Source organism: Galleria mellonella, unplaced genomic scaffold, assembly GCF_026898425.1.
Source record: "Galleria mellonella isolate WM207_F2 unplaced genomic scaffold, CSIRO_AGI_GalMel_v1 utg35, whole genome shotgun sequence".
Taxonomy (NCBI): domain Eukaryota; kingdom Metazoa; phylum Arthropoda; class Insecta; order Lepidoptera; family Pyralidae; genus Galleria; species Galleria mellonella.
This window is the reverse complement of record NW_026442082.1, coordinates 841,370-865,163: the sequence shown is the minus strand read 5'-3', so window position 1 is coordinate 865,163 and position 23,794 is coordinate 841,370. Positions and strand designations below refer to the sequence as shown.

Here is a 23,794-nt window from a genome sequence, read left to right as displayed (position 1 = left end):
TTTATTCTTATTGCGGATATACTCGTTTCGGAGTCTGTTACGCAAAACTCCGACCATAGTCCTCTCCATAGCTCGGCGGGAAAATTGAATCACATATATTACAAAATTATTGAAACATCATTTCATTTTACGTGAACAATATAACTGTTACTGATATTACAAATCTGGTGTTGAGTTGTCTAATACTATAAATTGATATTAAACCCTAAAATAATTTAGTACATAGGTATTTAGAATGGAGGAGAATACCTATATAATACTTTTTATTTCGGTCGGGCGAACGATGTCACCGAAAGAAATAAAAATTTATTCCTTACTATTGTTATAAATATGAAAGTTTGTTTGTTACTTTATAGCCCATTGACGGCTCAACAAATCACTATAAAAATTTGGTATATGGCAATGTCTGTAAATATATCCCGCATGCGAACGAAGTCGCGGGTAAAGGTTAGTAAAAAATATGAAATAGGATAATACAATATAATATATTTTTAAATACAAAAGAATAAGATTTATTGTTTGTTATTGAACTTTATCGAAATGTGTTCCATAACTTCGTAAACTGCAACAAAGTTAAAGTGTCAAAGAATTGAAATTTATTGGTAATGCAAGAGAAGATAACGAAAATATTATAACATGTACTTATGTTATAAACAGCTAAGTTTAAAAGCCTGTTTATAAAGACGCAATTCTCTAAATTATAACTTTTCATACAAGTTTTTATTGTTTATAAGAACATACATTGGCCGTTGGTCCGGGTATAGAATAGGCCACGCTTTCCTTTCCCGTGGATGTCATAAGAGCCGACTAAGGAGAGCGAGGGATGGGCAACATCATACTTTGTAAAACATCTCTAAAGCCTGACTGCGGTTGCCAATCCGCCTGGCAAGCGTGGCCACTACAGGCAAAACCCCCCAGGAAGAAGCTTATGTTCAGCAGTGGACAGTGATATGATGATGATGATGATGATGATAAGAACAAATGTTATATATAATTATATATTCTTTTATATTCTATTAAAAATTATGAAAATCATTTCACTGTTGGAAAATATATTTCGTAACGAATGTTACAGCATTATTTGTTACGTTACTAAATCTATATTCATAATTTTGAATAATTATTTAAATCATACATTAAATTTAGACAATTTGATATATTTTCATCGTGCCTCCGATCAAAGTGTTTATAATTACTCTTTTCTATTCAAAGGTTGCCTGGAAGAGATCGCTTTTACCGATAAGGTCACCTATTGTTTTCTCGTTGTGATCATTTCTTGCAATTGTTTGTATATATAATAAGTTTACTAATACCTTTTGGAGGAAAAAATAAAGAGTATCTTTTTTTTTTTTACAACACAGGAGGCAAACGAGCTTGCGGCTCACCTGATGGTAAGTGACTACCGCCGCCCATGATCACCCACAACACCAGCGGCATTGCAGGTGTGCTGCCGGCCTTTTAAAAAGGAATATACTCTTTTCTTGAAGGTTATGTTCTATCTATCTATGATCTATATTTATTTTATGAATTTGTTTTTAAAATATTTACTTGTTAATATTTATTACATTTTGTGAGTATGATATGTAATAAAACAAATAGTTTATGAGATATGGGGTAACAAATATTGTATAATAATTTATGAAGATAGTAATCCTACGCATTCGAGTAATAAAAATGTTATATAAAATTGAGAACACAATATATGCCTGCATCGGTATCAAAGATTGGCGTTCATAAATTTACGAAACAACAGCGAGCAAAGAAATAACCGTATATCGAGAGAATTCGATATAAGAAGGGAAAACTAATGTCCAGTGACAAATGGTTCTCCTTAGAACATCTTATTATTTTCAGGTGATGTCTACAGTTTTATTGTTTTTGTTTTTTGACTAAAGATAAACAAATAGGTAATCATGTTCGTTTTATTTTACAAGTAAATAATTTATTGTATACTAGCTTTTTCCCGCTTCTTCGTACACTTGGATTCCAAAAATAGGAAACCCAATGAAATAGACCATTTCCAGATGGAGTATCAAAATGAAATATATATTTTTAGAAACAAAACTGTGAGAACTACATCCGATTTGATGCAGTAGTTTTTCCGTGATGCCGGAACTAAAAATTTCTAAAATATATTGTATCTATTTGTTTAATTAAGACCCCTCATTTAATTTTTTTTAAATATCTTTCATATACAGACATCGTCTAGTTACAATTTTATTATATTAGTACAACACTAAGATAAGATAATATTATATTTATTTAATTTATATATAATAATAGTATATTTATTTAATTTATTTTCTTTTATTTATTTATTAAACACAAGAAATTTACAACATGAGTACATTCGACTCCACACTAGGGGAATCTGTATCACGGGAGTCACGGGATTACCAAGACACGGTGATTTACATTTATAGATCAATGAGCCAATTTTACGGAAACAAATATGTAAGAATGACATCATTAATTAATATAAAAGTGTTTTTTGAAGACATGTGTATATATGTGATTTGTGTAGATGTACATGTGAAGTATAACAAGCAATTTAAGTTCATTCACCGAGAAATTTCTAGATCTAAAATTGGATTCAAATGTTCTCGGTAGAATGTGGGCATGTCAAGTATTAAGTTTGTCATAATGGCAATAGCCAAAAATATATATTCACACATTTTTTAAGTAAAATGTACTTAATAAATAACTAACAAAAACTTTTTACATTTAAATGATCATCAGATCTTATAACGTGTGATTACGAAGATTCAAAATGCAATCAAAAACGTTAAATGATTTTAAGATCCTCAATTACAAACAACAAATCTACGTAGTATCAAAAATTGTTCCTCTTCTTCTGAGCTTGTAGAAAAACTTAATTAAAACAGGCTTAAGGGATTTCATTCAGTAAACAAAAAGGTTATTTTGGTCATTTTATGTTTATGCCTGAGATAGAGCGAGAAAGCAATGTCGGTTGTTTTGTTCTATCTCGTGTGTAACGTGCGGTGACGAGAATGTGTCTACCGGTAGCTTCATTTATCATTTATTTAATGAAACTGCTTTACTGTAATACTTGCAATACGATTGATAACTCTAGGCATATTTCAGTATTTAATCTGAAATAAAAAACATGTATCTAGCCAGTATATAGTAAGTATGTAGGTATTACATCATAGTAATCAAGATGCAACTGATAGAATTTATGGATGACAAAATGTCATAAAATACGTGTAATCAATTTAAAATTATGATATATTGTATTTGTAATGAAATTGAGTAATTAAGACTTTATATGGCAACAAAATAAACGGCTATATCTTTAATAGTGACAATATAAATTTAAAAAACAACAGGAAAATAACCCTGCAAATAGAAAATACGGATTGCAGAAAGAATAACCAATTACAAGTATTGTAGATGGTTCAGAATTGATATAAATGTCGTGGCTAGATCCTAAAATTGATCACTTCATGATGTGGCCGATCATTTCAAGAAATGGTTGTATTCCATGATATGACCAGATTTGATCATATAATAATCCACTTTTCACCATATCATTAATGTATTATTTATATAAAATTTGAGTGACTTTTGTAAAAATACACATGAAATTAAGACATGTCTAGTATGTATTGTTCGTGCTTGTAGCCAGAAAGATAGATTAGATTATAGTTTAGTGAAAATCCCAAAATTATCTTTTTAGGGTTCCGTATTAAAAAGGTACAAAGGAGCCCTTATGATGCAACTTTGTCCGTCCGTCTGTCACGGCGTTATATCTTAGCAACTACTATATAATGCTATCAATATTAAATTTGCAACAGTTTTAAATATCATTATCTCGCACATCTTATAATAAAAATATTTTTTTCACTTTTGCTAAGGGGCTTAATGGATACTAAAAATTTCAAAATTGATCTACTAGTCTAAATGTAATATCATAAAATGGGTTTATTTGTACATTTTAAAACTTATTTTTATTTATTTTTATGCTTTATAACTTTTTAAATATAATGAAAAATTTGAGAAAAAAGCCATTCCCTCTCTTATCTCCGAAGTTTTTGAAGCGAAAAATCTGAAATAATTACGCTTAAAAAAAGGTATATGTGAATATTATTGTAAAATAAAATGATAATGTAACTAGCACCGTTTTTGAGAAAATATCAAAAAGATCCTCAAAAACAAAATTAGCTATGTGGTCTAGTTTATAACCACAATTTATGAATTGTAGTACGAGTATCAATAATAATAACTATTAGGTTAAAAGTAATTTTATGTCGTAAATATTTATGTACGGAACCCTCGACGTGTGAGTTCAACTCGTACCTGACCGGTTTTATTTTTATATAAAACAATTACATTTACCAAATCATGGTACTACTTTTTACTAGTAAAGTAGTTCTCTAGTAAAACCTAAGATTACAATGTATACATAATGTACATATGCTTTTACAGTAACAGTAACGACCTTTCACTTCGCTTTAATCTTTAATTGGCACATTATTATTAGAATAATAAAAACAGCGCCTCTAACGGTGGAAAATGTAATTATTTTTTAATATGATCATTAGTGTTTGATCGTATCATGAAGTAGCCGTGTGTTTAGTTTTTTATATTGTTGATTATTCATTGATCTGATCAGATCACATCATGATGTGGTCATCATCATCATCTTCATCATTTACCAGAGGGAGACTTTGTACAAAAGTCGATTGCTTGGATACCTCTGTCCCAATCGTGTTTCTACTGTGAAGCAGTTGTGTTTGCATGGCTGTGTTTCGGTTTGAAGGGTGGGATATGGCGTGAATTTATTGGGTACAGAGGAATAACACCTGAGTCCTCAGGAATGGCAACGGATGGGGGGTATCATGGGCGAAACAGTATACTCTGTTATGTCCATGGTACTACTGCTCATGTCTATAGGCGACGGTTACCACTTTCCATCAGGTGGGCCGTCAGCTTGTTTGCCATTCTAAGTTGTATAAAAAAAATATGAGCAAGGAGTATTTTCCGTTACATGAAATACAACGATTTCGTAAAATGGTTCGCCATATCATAAAGTGATCAATTCTACGATCTGACCACGACATTGATACCACATCAAATACATGCCCACAAAATAAATTTAAAAATTACATAAAATATGCATATAATAGTTGTAACTATAAGTATAATACTATATATGTATATGATGGTTCATTATGGACATTTCATTATGGCAGTCTATGGAGGAGGTCAATGTTCAGCTGTGGACAATTAACAGCTGAAATGATGATGATATACGAGGTTTGTCCGGAAAGTACGTATAAAAGTTTTTTAAAAATTTTATTTTACAATTATTCAGGTAAATCAATTTTATCCCCTTCAAAGTACTCCCCCTGTGACATAATGCACTTGTGCCAACGCCGTTTCCACTGTGAGAAGGCTCCTTGAAAGTCCTCTGGTTGTAGGTTTCTCAGCTGCCCCGTCATAGCTTTTTTTATCTCATTTATGTCCCCCAAATGCCGCCCCCGAAGTACCAATTTGGTTTTTGGGAACAAGAAGAAGTCACACGGGGCCAAATCCGGCGAATAGGGGGGTGTTCGGTCACCGTAATGGAATTTTTACTCAAAAACTCACGGACAACAAGAGAGGTGTGGGCAGGGGCATTGTCGTGGTGAAGAATCCAACGCCCCTCTCGCGCCAATTCTGGACGAACTCGTGCCACACGAGCTTTGAGGCGTCTGAGCACATCGACGTAGAATTTTCCATCAACTGTCTGGCCTGGAGGGACGAATTCTTGATGGACAATCCCCCGAACATCGAAAAAAACAATCAACATTGTCTTGACATTTGAGCGGGATTTTCTTGATTTTTTTGTTCGTGGTTCCCCGGATGTCTTCCACTCTTTGCTTTGGGATTTTACTGTTCTGAGATCGGCAAAAATTTCACGGCCATTCTTGCCGAGTTTCGAGAGAAACTTGATTACGACGCGCTGCTCTTCAACGGAAGCGGGCTCCATGCCGACGGGGTTTCGTTAAGAGGTAACTTCACAGATGGCGTGACAAGCCAGTTCGCACCGCACGGCGGTCAGACCAGAACTGAAGCATTGTTAGGGATATAAGGAAGGGGTCCTGCGCTTACCTGGCCTCCCCACTCCTCTTTCTCGCATTCCAGAACACTTTTATACGAACTTTCCGGACAGACCTCGTATATATATATATATATATATATATATATATATATATATATATATATATGGGAAAATTGTTGGGACACTTGATACGACACGACGAACTTATGAACATTATAATAGAAGGTAAGATAGAAGGAAGGAAGGGAAGAGGGAGACCGAGACATAGTTACATCAGGCAGATCAAGAAAGGAGTTGGCGTCGTGTCGTATCAAGAGGTGAAGAGACTCACTGAAAATCATAATGAGTGGCAAGAGCTCCACCGACAAGAGCGCAGCTCTTAGATATATATATATATATATATATATATATATATATATATATATATATATATATATATATATATATATATATATATATATATATATATATATATATATATATATATATATATATATATATATATATATATATATATATATATATATATATATATATATAATAAATAAATACAATATTCACATACTTTCTTGTACACTACGAAAATGCTTAGTACCTGATTCTGAGATATTTTAGGAATATTCCCTAGAGAATAATATCAACATTAAAAACTTCACTTCTTTCTTAATATATTTCAAGTGGATGAAATTTTACACAGAAATATAACATCTAATTGTATTAAAGAATCCAATCAAACTAGGTATTTTAAAATTTCCTCTATAGTCGCAATTTTAGGTACATTTTCTCTGTGAAATGGAATAAGATTTTTAGGTCCACATTTATAAAACCTCTTGATAATAATTTGTTTATTAATATTTTGCTATACTTGTGGGTAATATTTTGTCTAAAATTTCTTATTAGTCTGTCAATATCGATAGTTGACAATTAATGTCTAAAATAATGATGATATACTATTTATCGCATCTGTGGTAGTGAATTTACGGGGTAAATTTCTACTCAGGGTCTGCTAAAAGAGAACTCTTACAGAGTTAAGCTCGCCTGTTGTACATCTTTATTCAATATAAATTATATGTTTGTAATTTTTTGTACATAATAAAGAATAAATGAAGGTTTCTAGGGAGAACCACGTGGAGGTCGACCTGATAAGGTATATTACTAGCAATGGAACTGGTAGCCCACATTACTAACAATTCTTTTCCAGGTTTTAAGGGTGGAAAATTGCAGTGAATTTACAGGGCACAGAGACATAACACCTGAGTCCTCAGGAATGGCAACGCATGGGCGGTATCATGAACGAAATAGTATCCCCTGTTATGACCATGGTACTGCTCATGTTTATAGGCGACGGCTATTACTTTCCACCAGATGGGCCATCAGCTTGTTTACCTATATTGCATAAAAAAATCTTTAATTTTTAGAGATACGGACGAGTAAAAATACGATAAGTATAAAAAAGTGCTGAAATTTATATAACATAACACCATCTAGTTCCAAACTAAACGTATACTATGAAAACGATAGTTTATCTAAAATATTTTATTGCATATCAATCAATCAATACATATAATAAAATCGTAACTGATCGCTGTCTATACATGGAAGATATATAAGAAAAACTAATATAAGGGGGCTCTATGAACACAATAGAACCCAAAATAATTATTTTTAATATATTTGTCTGTTTGCCTGTACGTTTGTACACGCTAAACTCAGGAACTTTTCAGTTACAGTTCACTTCACTTAACATTTATTGTTTGTTTTATTTCAATTGGTTAATAAATAAAAAAGTTATATCAATCTGAAAAATCACATATGAAATGCTATAAAATAACCAATCAGTTGAATTGGCTAAAACTCTATAAAGGTATTAGGTACGTAATTATCATTTAAGTATGTAATACAATATAAGACTGAATTCATAAAGAGTTCCAAAAGGAACGATATACGGGAACTACGTAGTTAGTGATCGAAAGATATTTTTTTAATCTATTAATAAATACATACATATTATACATAGAAAAGGTCAAACCAATAAAACAGACATATTGATACTAAGTGGTATCGGGCATAGAACATGCAACCATCGGAATTTTTTATAGATTATTGAAATGTATCAACATTTCAAGTACAGACATCTATTTAGTAATCTATGACTACAAACACTCTATTAATCACTGTTTATTCAACATTAATATTCCCCATATTTTTGCCCCAAACTCAAATTTTTTTTGCAAACAAGCTGACGGCCCACCTGATGGAAAGTGGTACCCGTCGCCTATAAACATGAGCAACACCATGGACATAACAGAGTATAAACTGTAATCTCGGGGTACCCATATTAATCAAACCCTTATAACATTTTTAGATTTCAAATGTGTGCTCGAAATGTAAAACAGGTCTACTGGTTTAATTATTAAGCTATTAATTATATGAAAGGTTCTCGTCATATATTATCACATAAATTAGTGAAAAAACCAAATAATGTCTCAAACAAGCACTGTTTAAGAGATTATCAGAAATTCCAAACTGGTTCGGCCGGAACTAATCGAACAAAAGACATTAGGGAAACTTTAAACGCGTTTTTCTCAAAACTGACTTTTTCGGAACGATACCCACGATTTCTCAGGTTCTACTGGACCGATTTACTTGAAATTTTTATAGAGTCTTCTTTATAGGCTTGTCTATGGTTGGAACTAGCCCCATCCCCAAATTTTTATTTTTATTATTTTTAAAAAATTCGAAATAGTCAGAAAAAGTGATCCAAAAAAACTTTTTTTTTCAGGCAGTCGCCATTTTGTGAAAAAAAAATTTTCCCACTTTTCCGTAGTTCCGGCCATTGCGACATTATTCTAGATTAATAATCTTTTTTTTTTGGTTTTAGATAACTAGGAGGGTTGAAATCATGGGTATGGTCACGTGGAAATTTTTAGAGACCCCCCACTTCGTCAGCTCATAATTTTTGAAATTTTTTACTTTTTTTAGTTTTTAATTTTTTTCTGTACTCTTCTAAAATTAACAAATAACTAATAAAAAAATGGATAGTAAAAATATTAATTGCCTTTTTTTACGACGACTTTAAAAATTACCTGAAACGAACATAATTTTTGACAATGATAAGATTTACTGTTCGGTGTTAAGATTATTGTGTGAATATTAAAATATATTTAAAGTATATTAAAAAAGTGGTAACTTTGGACAAAATTACAATAGAGCAGATAAAATGTAAGTGTTCTTGATTATTTTATTTTTCTATGGTAAGTTATAATCTTAAATAGCGATATAATTACTATTCACCACATTTTTTTTTTAATTGAACAAATATGAATAGATACTCGAAAAAAGATATTGCAATGTAAAGGAATTAGGAAGAAATATTTACTACTATTTATTAATACAGTTTTAATTTGATTTTAATGATAATGTGATTATCGAAGTAATTTTTTTATTACTAACATTTCTTTTTTTCTTAGCCTATTGTGTTAATTGTTTTAAAAATTTCTTTCAAAATTGGGTTTTGATTTTATTTTTATTTAGGCGATATCTTTTGTTTTTTAGTAAAGTAGTTAATTTAAAGTAATTAATTATGAACTTAAAATTCTATTTTCTGTTACGACAATTGTAATTTTATTCTAAATATTTCTGTTTAATTAGTTAATTAAGCCTTAAAACAATTATTAAAAGTGATAAGAATATTTTTAATGAAAATACTAGGGTCATAAGAATGATAAGAATATATCGTCGACCGCACACTACGGTTGGTATTTTTAGAGACCTCTCAAATATCACGTTAACAAATATTTCTAACTTAAAGTTTATTAGGCGATTAATTTGCATTATAAATGCAAAAAGTCGTTCAAGAAATAAATATATGATTATTTACATAATACATCAATAAGTATAATTTGAAATCATGTAAAAATGTATTAAATAATACAAGATATTAACTGAGTAAAACAATTTCATTACAGGTTTGTGAAGTTAAATTTAAACATCTCAATTTTGCGTGTGTAAGCTTTTTTTATAGGTTTTTTTTTTATATTATGACTCCTTTAGGGTTACACAACTGAAATGGTTTATTGTCACTGTTCTATGCTTAATATAAAACTGCTCCCACAAATTTTATAAATTACAACAATTTTTTCTCAATAATTCGTTCAGTTGATTGCAAGCACAAATTTAATGCCGTCTTTTAAAAAAGCATTGCTAAGAAGTTTATATACCTATTTATAAGAAATTTATAATATTTGAACCGCATTGGCTAAATACATGAGTTTCGGAGAAAAATCGTATTTTTAAGCAGTTATTAGAAAAGTTTGCAAATATTTATAATATATTTGTACTAAGAATTGAGGGTAGGTACTCCTTACTGATATGTGATTTTATTTTAAAATATAGCTTTTTTATTATTGCCGCGAAATATTAGATAAATATTAACCAAAATTATAATTTTTATTCTATAATATATAAGTCCTTACAGGCTGCAAAGTTTAACAATAATTTTGCGCCAAATGAGATGAAAAAATAAGATGAACATGTCTTGTGCAAGTTAAACTAAGATATTAATCGAATTATTTTAGTTCTAAAGTTCTAAAATATTTTTTCTAATGAATTAAGAGGCATTCAAAATCTTTAGAACTGGAAAAAATACTTGTATGCACAATTTTTTTAATTAAGAATACAAACGGAGAAATTGTCTCACACAAAGAATATAGCTGATTTGAATACAAGGGTTATTATGAAGTGGAAACACATAATTTGGCATATCTATGTACAAACAAACATGAACAAATCTTAGAGACGCAATATGAGTTAATTACTACGAAACTCTAAAAAGTAAGTGATAACGTCTCGTCACACTTTGTTTAAATTCAAATAAGTGCCAAAGCATTCCAGATATTTTTATCATTTATTTGACAATGATAAATGTTAATAATCTTATACTACACCAAGGTATAATAAATTTAGTGTTTTTAATTCCTCTTGACAACATTATAATTAAGATAGTGTTTCAAAATAAAAAAAGTACTTAAATTGTGGAAAAATCAGTTATTTTGATTTAAAAATTAAACTAATGAACCGATATTGATAAAATTTCTATGGGGACCAATCTGTAAGTAGAGAGTACCTTCTAGATAAAATTAAAAAAAATCGTATTGAGAACCTCCTTATTTTTGAAGTCGGTTAAAAATTTCACAATTGACTACGCGAATTGACTTTATAATAATGGAAAGATGTTTTTGTAATTGATTATAAGAATTTACATTTATAATTTGTAAAATAAAAAAATGTTACTATGGACAGAAATAAATAAGTAGCTTAAATAGAAGGAAGAAAAAGAAGTTATCTCTAACAAAATTATAATCGATAAGTTAATAAAACAAAATTGTGAATAGTGGCACAAGGTAAGTTAATCACAACTGCAGCAGAAAACACACAGGGACCAGAACATGTACGTATATGATCCCTCGACCAATACACAATTTGCACCATAATTATTTACATACAAATTGTAGATTGAAAAAGGCATTTAGAATAAATCTATGTGATTTTTATAAAGTTAGCTTGGAAATTAATTATGTAATAAATTGTTTTGTATAATAAAATAAATAATGAAGAAGATAGACAATGGACGTTCCAATTGGCCTTAGACCAATCAGTCATTACTTTACAGTATCGAGATCAGGATATGTTGGTTAAAAACACCTAAATATATTATTTATCATGAAGTGAGTATACGACTAACAGATACGATTACATAAATATTATAAGTTTGTAGTAGCTTCAAAAAATAGAAGGATCTACATTTATTTCGTGTATATTTTACGCCTTTTCTTCGCCAATTTTATGATTACTATTACGTTAGATAGTCTTTACTCTCGTTTTGATCTTAAACATTGTAATATTTTTAATAGATATTTAAGTACTCATGAAAAAAATGTCAGGTATTATTGTCTGATATCAAATTTGTCTGATATTTTTTGTAACTATCTTGAACGATTACGAATTCCGAACCATTTTTTCAAGATTCTTTTTCGAATCGATAGTTTATTTCCATTTAGCGCTATTTATTTCAATTATCACAAAATTAATATGGAGCGAACATAGGAGTATACACTATCATTTGAAATATGACTCACAAAATCGGTTCCTAATTGGATGCATATTCTAGTAACATATTAAAAAAAAAACATTAATTGAGCATTTTCATCTTTTGGAAGTTGCTTAAAATAGGACTTTATGCAAAATATGTTAAATTTTATATCTCATGCATTTTCAATAGGACTCCATATTTACTTTGTTAAAATTGTGAAGTTTTACATTTCAGTACCATTGTCACCTGTGAGGATAATAATGGAATCCGCCATTTGGAGTCTATTACTGAACATAGGTCGCCATTGAAAACGGTCCTGAGCCACTCGCATCCATTGATTTCGTGCAATACATTTGAGGTCGTAAATTCATTTAGCTTTGAATTTATTATTTTTAAATTGTCATGAAAAGTAAGCCATAAATATTATGACGTCAAATCCTGCGGGCTCATTACGCACATACTGGCAAAATTTTTCAACATATTCATACGTCTAATATTTAATAGCTGTAATGACAAAAATATTATAGCCATTATTTTACTAGATCACAGGCAGAATTGCTTTCTTTTTTTTTCATTGCCATCTGCAAGTCATATGATATAAAGTTACACTGAAATTTTTCCACTACAATTTGGCAACACTCTTATTTATTTTATAGACTGTAAAACCTTCTTTATGGCTTCGATATCCGTTTTGTGAATTTAATAAATTTTGAGAAAACTTGAAAGTTAGCTTTTTATATGATTTCAAATTTTTAATACTTCTCAATTCTTGTTGAGAAATATGATTATAATTTTAGTTTTTAGTTATTCCTAATTACTGCATAAAGAGTACATATAACGTAAATAAAAATAAAACTATAACCGGACTGTAAAAAAAAATATAGTTAAAAGAGTAATCCAAAATATAATTCTAATAGGTAGTAAAATCTGCTATTTACAGTCTATCGCTATAGAGAACGGTCCTAAGTTACTCGCATCCATTGACTGCCTGCAACATATTTGAATCTGCCACTTTCTATAGCTTTGAGTTTGTCGGTGTTTTAATAGTGAAAGGTAGCCATAAATGCATCATAAAATAATGGCGTTTCATTTCGCAAATTATATTATAAATTTTAAACATATATATGATTAATAGTTAATAGCTGTAATGACATAAATGTTATACTCATATATTTTACGAGATTACAGGCAGAATTACGTTCTCCCTTTTTTTAATTGCCATCTACAAGTCATGTATTATAGAGTCACACTGAAATCTTTCCACTGTAATTTGGCAACAATATTATTTATTTTATAGACTGTTAAAATGTTCTTTATGACTACAATACCCGTTTTGCGAATTTAATAAATTTTGAGAACAGTTAAAGGCTAGGTTTTATTACTTTTTACATTATTATATTTTATACATTTCTCTAAGATTTTCTAAATCTTTATTGAAAATTTAGCTTTTATAAAATAAAAAAAAAAAACATTCCAATAATTTTGTCAAATTGGTATAGGACCATTATGAGTATAAATCTTAATGATTGCATGGAGAATATAAGAGTATATAATGTACATTAAAAAAAAACTGTATTTAACTCGATAACAGAAATCAATATAATAAAAGGAGAAAAAAATCAAAATTAATAATAACTCGATTAAGTAATAAAATTCGTCATCTGTTAAACATAACAACCGATAACCTATCGGTCTTGACTTTTTGAAGTCAGTTAAAATATTAGCAAATATTTTTTTCGTACGCCACGTTTTATGTCAATATTTTCGAAGTGAGCCTGATATGAACTCGCATTTCATGTCACATTGAAGACTTTTACTACTTCACTAAACACCTGTTTCGAATTTATCAATTACAATGTAATGTAACTCCAGGGATGCTCTGTGCCTTCTGTTGGGAATAGCATTATAAAATAACATACTACATAGGGCATTAACCTGATAACCTATATGGCAATTAATACGTTCTACGTTGTTATTTATATTAAAATTTAAACAGTTGGAAAATATTAATTACCAGTATTATTTATTTAATATAATTTAAATTAAAATGGACTATAAAATAACTAGTTACATTTCCATTATATTCAGTAAATATCATGTTTTAGGATTATTTGATTTGAGGATTAAAAAATTTTAGTATTTTTTTTTTTTTACTATTAATAATCATTAAATATTCATAACATTTGTTAAGTATGTCAAGTATTGTAATCTTGCCATAGTATCAATACATATTATTCCCTTATTTTTTAAACATATACATACATTGGTGTCACCATCATCATAATCCTATCGGCCGTAAACTGTCCACTGATGAACATAGGCTTCCCTCTATTGGGGGGTTTTCCAGTAGTTGCCATATTTAGCAGGCGGGTTGGCACCGTATTTAGAATTTTGATCATGTTTTAAGAAGGACGCCCATCCCTCGACTACTAATTTCCCTTAGTCGCTTCTTAAGACACCCACAGGAAAGAAAGGGATGGCCTATCGTATGCCGGAACCACATGGCAAATAAAAAATAGATTGGTGGAAAAATTACTGAAGTCAAAAATACGCTTTGCAAATAACTTCCAGCGGCAGTATTTCTAAACCAATACGACTCGTACGACATCATAACCTTCAAGAAAAGAGCATATACCTTTTTAAAAGGCCGGCAGCACACCTGCAATTTTTCCGATTTTACGGGTGCTCATAAGTAATAATAAAAAATCACAGGCAATAAGCACTTATCATCAGGCGAGCCGCATGCTCGTTTTGGCCCTGTGTTATAAAAAAAGGAATAATATTGACTCGTAAAAGTCTATTTCGTAATATATCTAAAAATAAAAATGATGACACTTCAAATTAGCGATTTCGTACCTATATCACGTCTAAATTGAGTTATTATCCGTTATTACGTATTTTGCAAATAACTATTAGATCCGTGAATAACAAATATGTATCCGTTTAAATAAAAAAAAAAGAATATTAGCAATTGATATTAAACAATGAAGTAATACGATTATCATAATTAAATTATTAATTAAATGGAATTTTACTTAATATTTATAAGTTTTGAGGATGTCTTTAATGGGCTTAACACGTTATGTACAAAGGTGGAATTAAAGTATAAAATAACAAATCTTCAAGTAGATTTTGGAAAATTATTGGTGATAATATCCTTTTTTGATTTTTCCTTTTCAGATTTTGTATACGTGTCATAATAAAAAGTGAAATAAAAAAAATCACCAAAATAACAATATTCTGAAAATTTGAATAAAGAAAAAAGACGGCGGGAAAATTTGTTGAAAAAAATCCTCAAATGATATTGTAGATTAAAACCTCCTTTCCTTTAATATCCTTCTATAATAATTGCAAAACATGAATTCGTAATAATCTCATCAGATAAAAATACGATAAGAATTTAGATTTATATACTATTTACTCCCACTCAAGATCCTTCTCTTTCCAGTCGGTTGTCGGTTCTTCATGCTATGTGACCAGCCAATTGTCACTTCAACTTAATTTTCCTTCGGGCTAAGTCGGTTACATTGGTTCTTTTGCAGATATCCTCGTTTTGAATTCTATTACGCAAAGAAACACCCAGCATAATCCTCTTCATAGCCCGCTGAGTAATTTGAAGTTTTTGTATATGGACAATCGTGTAAGACCATGTTTTGGTTCCTTAAGTCATCACTGGCAACACTCACTGGTTAAAGACCTTCGTCTTTAAAATTTGAAAATTATAATAAGTAGTTTACTTAAATTATCGCGTTAATTCTCGTTTTTGAGACGAGATTTTACAAAGATTCCAAAATAAAATGCTGAGAATAATAACCAATGCTCCTTGATTTGTCACAAACGAGCAATTGCATCGTGACCTAAAAATTGGAACTGTCAGACAAGAAATACTATAACACACCCAATCCTACAAGGAGAGGATAATAAAACACCCTAACAGACTGGCTAGAGACCTTATGGACGTAAATCACTCAACTCGCAAACTGAAACGCAAAATGCCCCAAGACATGATTTAATAAAATAAAGTAGGATACGACTCAGGTCGCATACTGAGCACGCCATTAAAGTAAACGTCAAACATACTATTTATTGTCTTAGCAAGGAAACAGATCGTAGTATAAATAAAAACAAAAAAATAAAAACATTTTTGAGGCGTTAAAACTCCAAAAGTAAACAAAAAAACACACACACTTTTCAATACGGATTAAGAAATAGCAACAGCAATCATTGCCTTCTATAATATAGATTTTTTTACGATACTTAGAATAGCAAACAGGCTGTGCTACGCATGTTGTGTTTTGATTTATTGAGGTTCCGCGTTCCGTTTCCTAAATTGAACCGATCAAGTTGATACTTAACCGGGTCAATTTAGAAAAGATTTTTTCTAAATTTCTTGGTTTTGTGTATTTTTTATCGTACCCTTGATTATATATAGCGGTTTTATTATTTATTTTCTTTTATTAATTTATCTATTTATTTAATCATCTCTTCTTGTAATTATTATTATTTATCTAAATAAATAAATTTCAATCGCCGATTTTACCAATATGTAAGCGTATCATTTTAAAACAGCTGTACCTATTGGGCTAAGTCTTTTTTTATGTTTGTAATTATCATGAGGAGGTTTATATGAAATAAAATGTTTGAAAACTTGTACGGAAAAGTGAAAACCTTAAATTAAAATACACACAAGCGAAACCGCGGCATACAGCTAGTTTTTAATCATTTTAACAAACACTCATAGTACATAGATCAAAAGTAGCATTCTTTTCCAGCCGACCTCAGGGAAAAACAGACATTTTTGTATAGGGTTTTAATAATGCTTAACTAATATTTTAAATACGAGAGTGAGTTTGATTGTTACGATTTTACGTCTAAATGAACGATGAATTGATTACGACAACTTTTTGTACAGAGGTAGATATAATTCTGGATATGGTTAGGTATAAGCTACTTTTCCCCCGGTCAATATACATATCTAGGTCACGCGAACTAAGTCGATAGTGAAAACTAGAATTTAATAATTTTCAATTAATGATCTATTATTTAAAAATTATTAACAAACAAAAATATGATCTTAATTATAATATTTAATAATTTCAGCATCTATTCAATTCTAATTTCTGTTATGTAACAAATTGTATTGAGAAAGTTAGAATTTCAATCAAAGTAATTTGCGAGTTGAACGCACGAAATAATGATCTGGACCGCAAATTCATCTTAGTCAAATTTACTTGGTATCTAGAAATAAAATGTCACAATATTGTTCTCAATTATTGGATTATAATTATAATTTATATTACAAAAGATATTTAATACATTTCCATATAAATACAGATTACCAGATATATAGACACCAGAGGGAGACTGTACAAAAGTCGACTGCTTGGGTACCTCTGTCCCATTCGTGTTTCAACCGTGAAGCAGTTGTGTTTGCATGGCTGTGTTTCGGTTTGAAGGGTGGGATATGGCGCGAATTTACTGGGTACAGAGGAATAACACCTGAGTCCTCAGGAATGGCAACGCATGGAGGGTATCATGGGTGAAACAGTATACTCTGTTATGTCCATGGTACTGCTCATGTCTATAGGCGACGGTTACCACTTTCCATCAGGTGGGCTGTCAGCTTGTTTGCCATTCTAAGTAGTATAAAAAAAAAAAAGATTATTAAACAAATCCTAAGAAAAGGAATTCTTAATTCGGTTGTATTTTTCTATGTTTGTTACCTCATAACTCCGTCATTTATAAACAGATTTGGATATTTTTATTTGATAAAAAAAAATGTACTTATAGATTGATCTCATAAAAAATATCAATATAGGCTCAGTAATCTAGATTTTAAACCATAATAACTGGTTTTGTTTACCACTATTGTAGTCGGTTCTTTTTTAAACATAATCTTAAATTATTATCACGTTAGCCGATTACGTCGCCAGTTTGAACTGATTTTTATCATTATTTTTCTAGTTGGTAAAGTTTACATCCGTATTTATCTAATATTTTTATGAAGATGGAAGCCACCGTTTTGTAATGGAGAACAAAAAACTGCATATTGCCAAGCAAAGTCTACTTTACATACAATTGCGCATTCGTCATTTTTTGTGAGTATATTTACAATTTAAGTCATATTTTTGCGAAGAAAAATGTATATTTTATAATCTGTACTAACGATTCGTTATGACTTCGCACTTTAATATAATAATTTTCAAAAATAATACATAGCCTGTATACTCGCTGATAACGTAGATTTCTATTAATCTTGTTTCTTAGTTTATCAATTGCAAACTGTCAAATATTTCTCTTTATTATATCAGTATATAAGTATAGATAACACATTTTATACGTACAATAATTTTGGATTTACGTAAATAGCTTTTTAATCATAAATCTTTTTAATAGTCAGTTACAGTTTTAGATAGATAATAAATATTACTGGATACGTTATTTTAATATGTTACTTGTATTATTAATACTTTCCTCCTACGTTCATTTCGAAGTGCTTTCCATTCAGAAAGCATCAGAAGCTGATGTAAATCTGAAAATATAAATTGAATTAAAAAAATACTTCAGATAGAACTGTGAAGTAAGCTAGAATTTTTAGGTGTAGCGGGTTGTATTGAGACGACGAGGTTTGTGGAAATGTATATTTCTAATGGCTCGGTTATAACTGACAAAATTAAAAAATTAAAATGATCTTATATACTAAATACAAGTATAGGAAGTTAATATAAAACTGGTGGGGCGATAATGGATCTAGTACGTGCAGTGCTAAATTAACAATTATTAAATTTCTTAGTAAACCAACAATTTTATTGCACTGTAAGCATGAACATAGATATGGCTCTATATTAGGTTAAAATACCAGCTATAGAAATAGATGATATAAACTTTATATTATATCCACTGAGTATAAGGGAGAGACTATACAAAGTCGAACGCGACTTCTATCTACCACGCCTATTTTTATCATCGAGCTTGCTAAGCTGTTCCGTTTTCAGGATGAGCACTGAGATATGGCAGTAAAGTTACTAGATAGTATGACTAAAGATTTTTGTATTATAATATATAGTTATTGTTTATGTCATATTTTATGTCTACATGTACTCGTATATACTAGGAGCCTTCATATCTGCCAATTCTTAAAAACAATTAACCAGTTTTCAATATTTATTTTTAATACATAGCTATCACTGTTATATAGAGGAATTTCGGTGGAATATTGACTTTCATCACCTATTTCATCTCACACTTAGGTGCTGGTTCAGGGCTCCCGTAATTCGTGTTATCGTTGTCTATTTTTCCTCGATTTATGTGTATGCATATAAAAACAATAATAATAATAAATAATAACCTAAACTCACCCCAAATAACCGAAGATTGTTAATATTTTTAATCACTGCCGTGGAGGTCGATGGTTGTTCCCGCGTAAAAGTTGACACACAGGGGTTGTTGCACGGCACTCACACAAGAGGGCAGGCGTCTCCATATATCCCCGTAATGACTAATTTACAGGGACAATATATATTTATACGTGTGTGTGTGTGTGTGTTGTAGAACTGTGAAAGTGTGGTGCCGCGAAGTAAAAATATTGCAGATAAATTAAACAATCACCCTGATGGGAGATTAGGGTAGGCAGATTTTTAGTATTTTGATTTATTATTTTAAAAATGTTCTATTAGCAAACTTTAGTTTGCTAATAGAACAAAACTTAAACTTGTTGTAATATTCTTATTATACTTTTTTTTGAAAATTCAAGATCAAAATAAAATATTTCAGTGGAGTAAATGCAAAGTTTTAGTGGTAGATTTATACATAACCTATATAATTCTATAATTCAAGTTTAGGTACGCTAGTAAAGCACTTTTTAAATAATGTACTAAAATCATTGAAAACAACTTTCAATGATTATGGTACATTGTAATTATTTTTTAAAATTAATAGATAATTGCAACGTTGCCATACTTCAATACTAAAATAAAGTTAAAAATAGTTGCACATTATTTATCATTATCATCTCAGTCCAGTATATCTACATATTTTATTGTTTAATTTTAAGTGGTTCTCTGTCTCTCTCTCTCTAATAAATTAGTGCCACTTAAAATCGGCGTCATGTTTTAAAGAACATGACATATACATAGCTGAGTGATACCATTTTAGTTCTTATTCTTTTCATTATTTTTGTTTATTGTTAAATATTTTTATTAATATGTGTTTTATAATGTGATATCAAGCACAGAATAAATATTTCTTTCGTCTTTTTTTTAATTTAACACTCTTAAATGTTTTAGTAAATAAGCCTGTATTTTTTGATCTTGTTTTCATTACAATTCCGTACAGATGGATATCGCGTGAGTCATCCCTCTAGTTTACTAAACCATTTTATTCGTACAATTTAAATCAGATTGACGAAACATATACAAAGCGAAAGCGGAAGGATGCGATGTTGTTGTTTAGTCTAGGCTGAGGGCCTACCATGAAACTTTTTCCGAAATTTCGGTGCCAAACGAAAGACAAATTTGATGTTAAAATTACATAATACATGCCGTTTGGAAATATTTAAAATGTTAAAATATTGTTCTTTTGGACTTTTATGATAGGATGTATGACGAACGAAATGTAAAACTGCATTTATTGGTCCAACTTTGGTATAAACAAAAACACGAAATTGAGTCCCAAATTTCGGAATTTAATTTCATGGTAGACCCTCTGGTAGGGGAGAAGAATGTTGTAATGGAGTCTAGCGGCCTCACTGCTAGCAGTATACGTTGTCAAGTCGACCTCTACGCGGTCCCTCGTCGTGGTTGATGGCTGATGAATTTCACTCACGACCTTACTTCATTCTCGTCTATATATATTTAATACTCAATAATGTATTGGTACCTAGTGCCGAGAATACAATTTTATCATCATTGACTCATATTTATATAATATGAATTTTTCATTATAATAGAAGGTAATATAGAAGAAAGGAATGGAAGGAGAGACAAAGGCATAGTTATATCTGACGGATTAAGGAAAAAGTTGGTGTCGTGTCGTATTAAGGGGTGAAGACACTCGCTGTGAAAACGTAGTGAGTGGTAAGAGCTCTACCGACAAGAGCGCAGCTCTTAAATAGCAAGTGAAAGACTTCTTAACTTTATCAAATAATATTTTAAAGTATAAATTGGACTGGACTGCGTTTAAGTAACACGAGTGCCGACCAATTTATTCTTATCTATGCGCTTAAGTATTCGTACTTATCCACGGTTCGATATCGCAACAAACCCATCTACATATATTATTGACCTTATTTTATGTATGTTTTTAAATATTTAAATTATGTTAAGTATAAGATATTATATATGTTACATTATATATCTCATGAACTACATTAATATCAAATACAGCGGCTCCATAATGACATAAGACAGTTTGTATGAATAGACTGGGGAGGAAGTGAAACAGGTCTGTTTGAATCGAAGCATTTACATGTCTTTTGTTCCTGTCTACTCCAATAGAAGATATAGTCATAATGTGTCTGTTATGTGTATTTATTTATAAAGCTAATATGATCAATGTGACAGTTTGTGAAGATGTTTGCACGTTATTCAATCACGGTTAAACGGTTGAACGGATTTGAATTAAAGGTACACAATTAGAACATGTTTTGGATTGTAAAGGGTGCTTTTCAATCTAATTTATCCGGGCAAAATTTCGAGTTACAGCTAGCTTAACTAAATAACTAAATTTAAAATCTATGCACTTCTCTGAACGCATCCATTATGTATTAGTATTAATAAAGTGCAAATCAATTTGGTAGATACATACATGAACCAAATGTTCTAATACAAATATACTTTGCTTAAACTTCTGACGTAACAAAACAAATAATATCAGACCAAAGCGAACTAACTACAGAACTAGCCTGTCGATTGTAAATAGAATTATCAAATGCGATTCAAAATTCAGAATATTTCAAATTTAGAACTTCACCGCTTAAAAGTTGTAATTCACGATTATTATGTATCGAAAGTATAAAAATTGCGTTATTAGTTTTCCACATGCACCGATCATCATCATCATTTCAGACACCGATCATATACATATATATTGTTGCAAAATGAAGTCCAAATGACAGTTTATAATCTACTCTTCCCCGCCGGCCTATTATATTAATAGAGGAAGACTCAATTGATCTGTTAAGATGCAGTGAATTGGATGACAACGATCCAAATGCGGTACACTGCGCGTTTCCATCAATTCACGTAATGGCGGATACCTAAACTCGATTTATGACCATCATCGTTAGTCTATGGGTTGTTATAATCGTTTTTATTATTCTACCAATTGTCTACGGTATACGTTTTACATTATACAACAGCAATCAAGCTTGGTTAACGTGATAAAAAGTCGTAACTGTTACTTTATGGAGCTTACTATGTTATCGAATATATATATGTGTACTATTATATCTCAGTTAATTTGTCAATTAACTAAGCACTTAGGGAGCCGGCATAGTGTGGGCAACCGTTGGAAGTAGCACATTATCTTTTCGGTTGATCGCATTTATAGACCATAATATTGTCCCTGTATTCGCTCAGGTTAGTGTGTTCGCATGTCATGCTAATATTATAAAAAAAAGCTGCAGTAGTGGAAAATATGTTAAATTCTGACCCTATATTTAAGAATCTCAAAATAATATACTAGATTTTATTTTTTAATTAAAAATAAAATTAACATATTGTTATTTCATTATTATCTCAAATATTTTTCAATATAAATTAATATTTTCAATATTTTTCAAAGTATTTCAGCTCAATGTATGTACATTTCAAAGTTCTATTCAGTATAAGTAGCCGAACCACTTCGATCCTTTTGTTAAATAATATTAAATCATCATCATCTTCCTACCCTTATCCCAATCATTTGGGGTCGGCGTAATATGGTTTTATCCGTATTACAAAAAGATTCAATTATAAATATAATTAAAATATTAAATATATAGTATAATATTTTTCCTATTGTTAAATAAATCAATTGAGTACATTTTACAGTATCACAAAAAAAAAAAAAAAGATTTTTTTTTTATACTACTTAGAATGGCAAACAAGCTGGCGGTCCACCTAATGGAAAGTGGTAACCGTCGCCTATAGACATGAGCAGTACTATGAACATAACAGAGTATACTGTTTCGCCCATGATACACCCCATGCGTTGCCATTCCTGAGGACTCAGATGTTATTCCTCTGTACCCAGTAAATTCACGCCATATCCCACCCTTCAAACCGAAACACAGCCATGCAAACACAGCTGCTTTACGGTTGAAACACGAATGGGACAGAGGTACCCAAGCAATCGACTTTTGTACAAAGTCTCCCTCTGGTATAATAACCACGCATGCTTTATCGGTATATCACTGATGAGATACCATTGAGAGATAATAAGTAGGAATAAAAATAGTTCAGTTAGCCCATCTCATCATAATCATATCATATTATCATAATTAAACATGATGGTTTCCGGGAAGACTCGCGTGAAGAGCTAGGACTCTTAGACCCCATTATTAATGATCCTTTCCCCCCAGATTGAAAATTACTTAAGTGCATTCAAAGGCGGTCAAGAAATATATTACCTGAGGGTATTTCTTCAGTGACGTAACA

General features: G+C 30.5%; 1 protein-coding gene across 7 annotated transcripts in view; it reads left to right on the top strand.

Annotated features, from left to right (window-relative positions):
- The first annotated feature begins 9,156 nt into the window (after positions 1–9,156).
- The window catches only part of LOC113514201 (5-hydroxytryptamine receptor 1-like), a 162,192-nt gene continuing 147,554 nt past the window's right edge, over positions 9,157–23,794 (top strand). For 5 of the 7 annotated variants that reach the window (XM_031908254.2, XM_052896898.1, XM_026898206.3 and 2 more), the window contains exon 1: positions 9,157–9,289. The gene's annotated coding sequence lies outside the window, so the exon portion shown is untranslated. Of the gene's footprint in view, positions 9,322–23,794 lie in introns of all 7 variants that reach the window. The other 2 variants (XM_052896899.1, XM_052896897.1) reach the window with 1 other exon arrangement.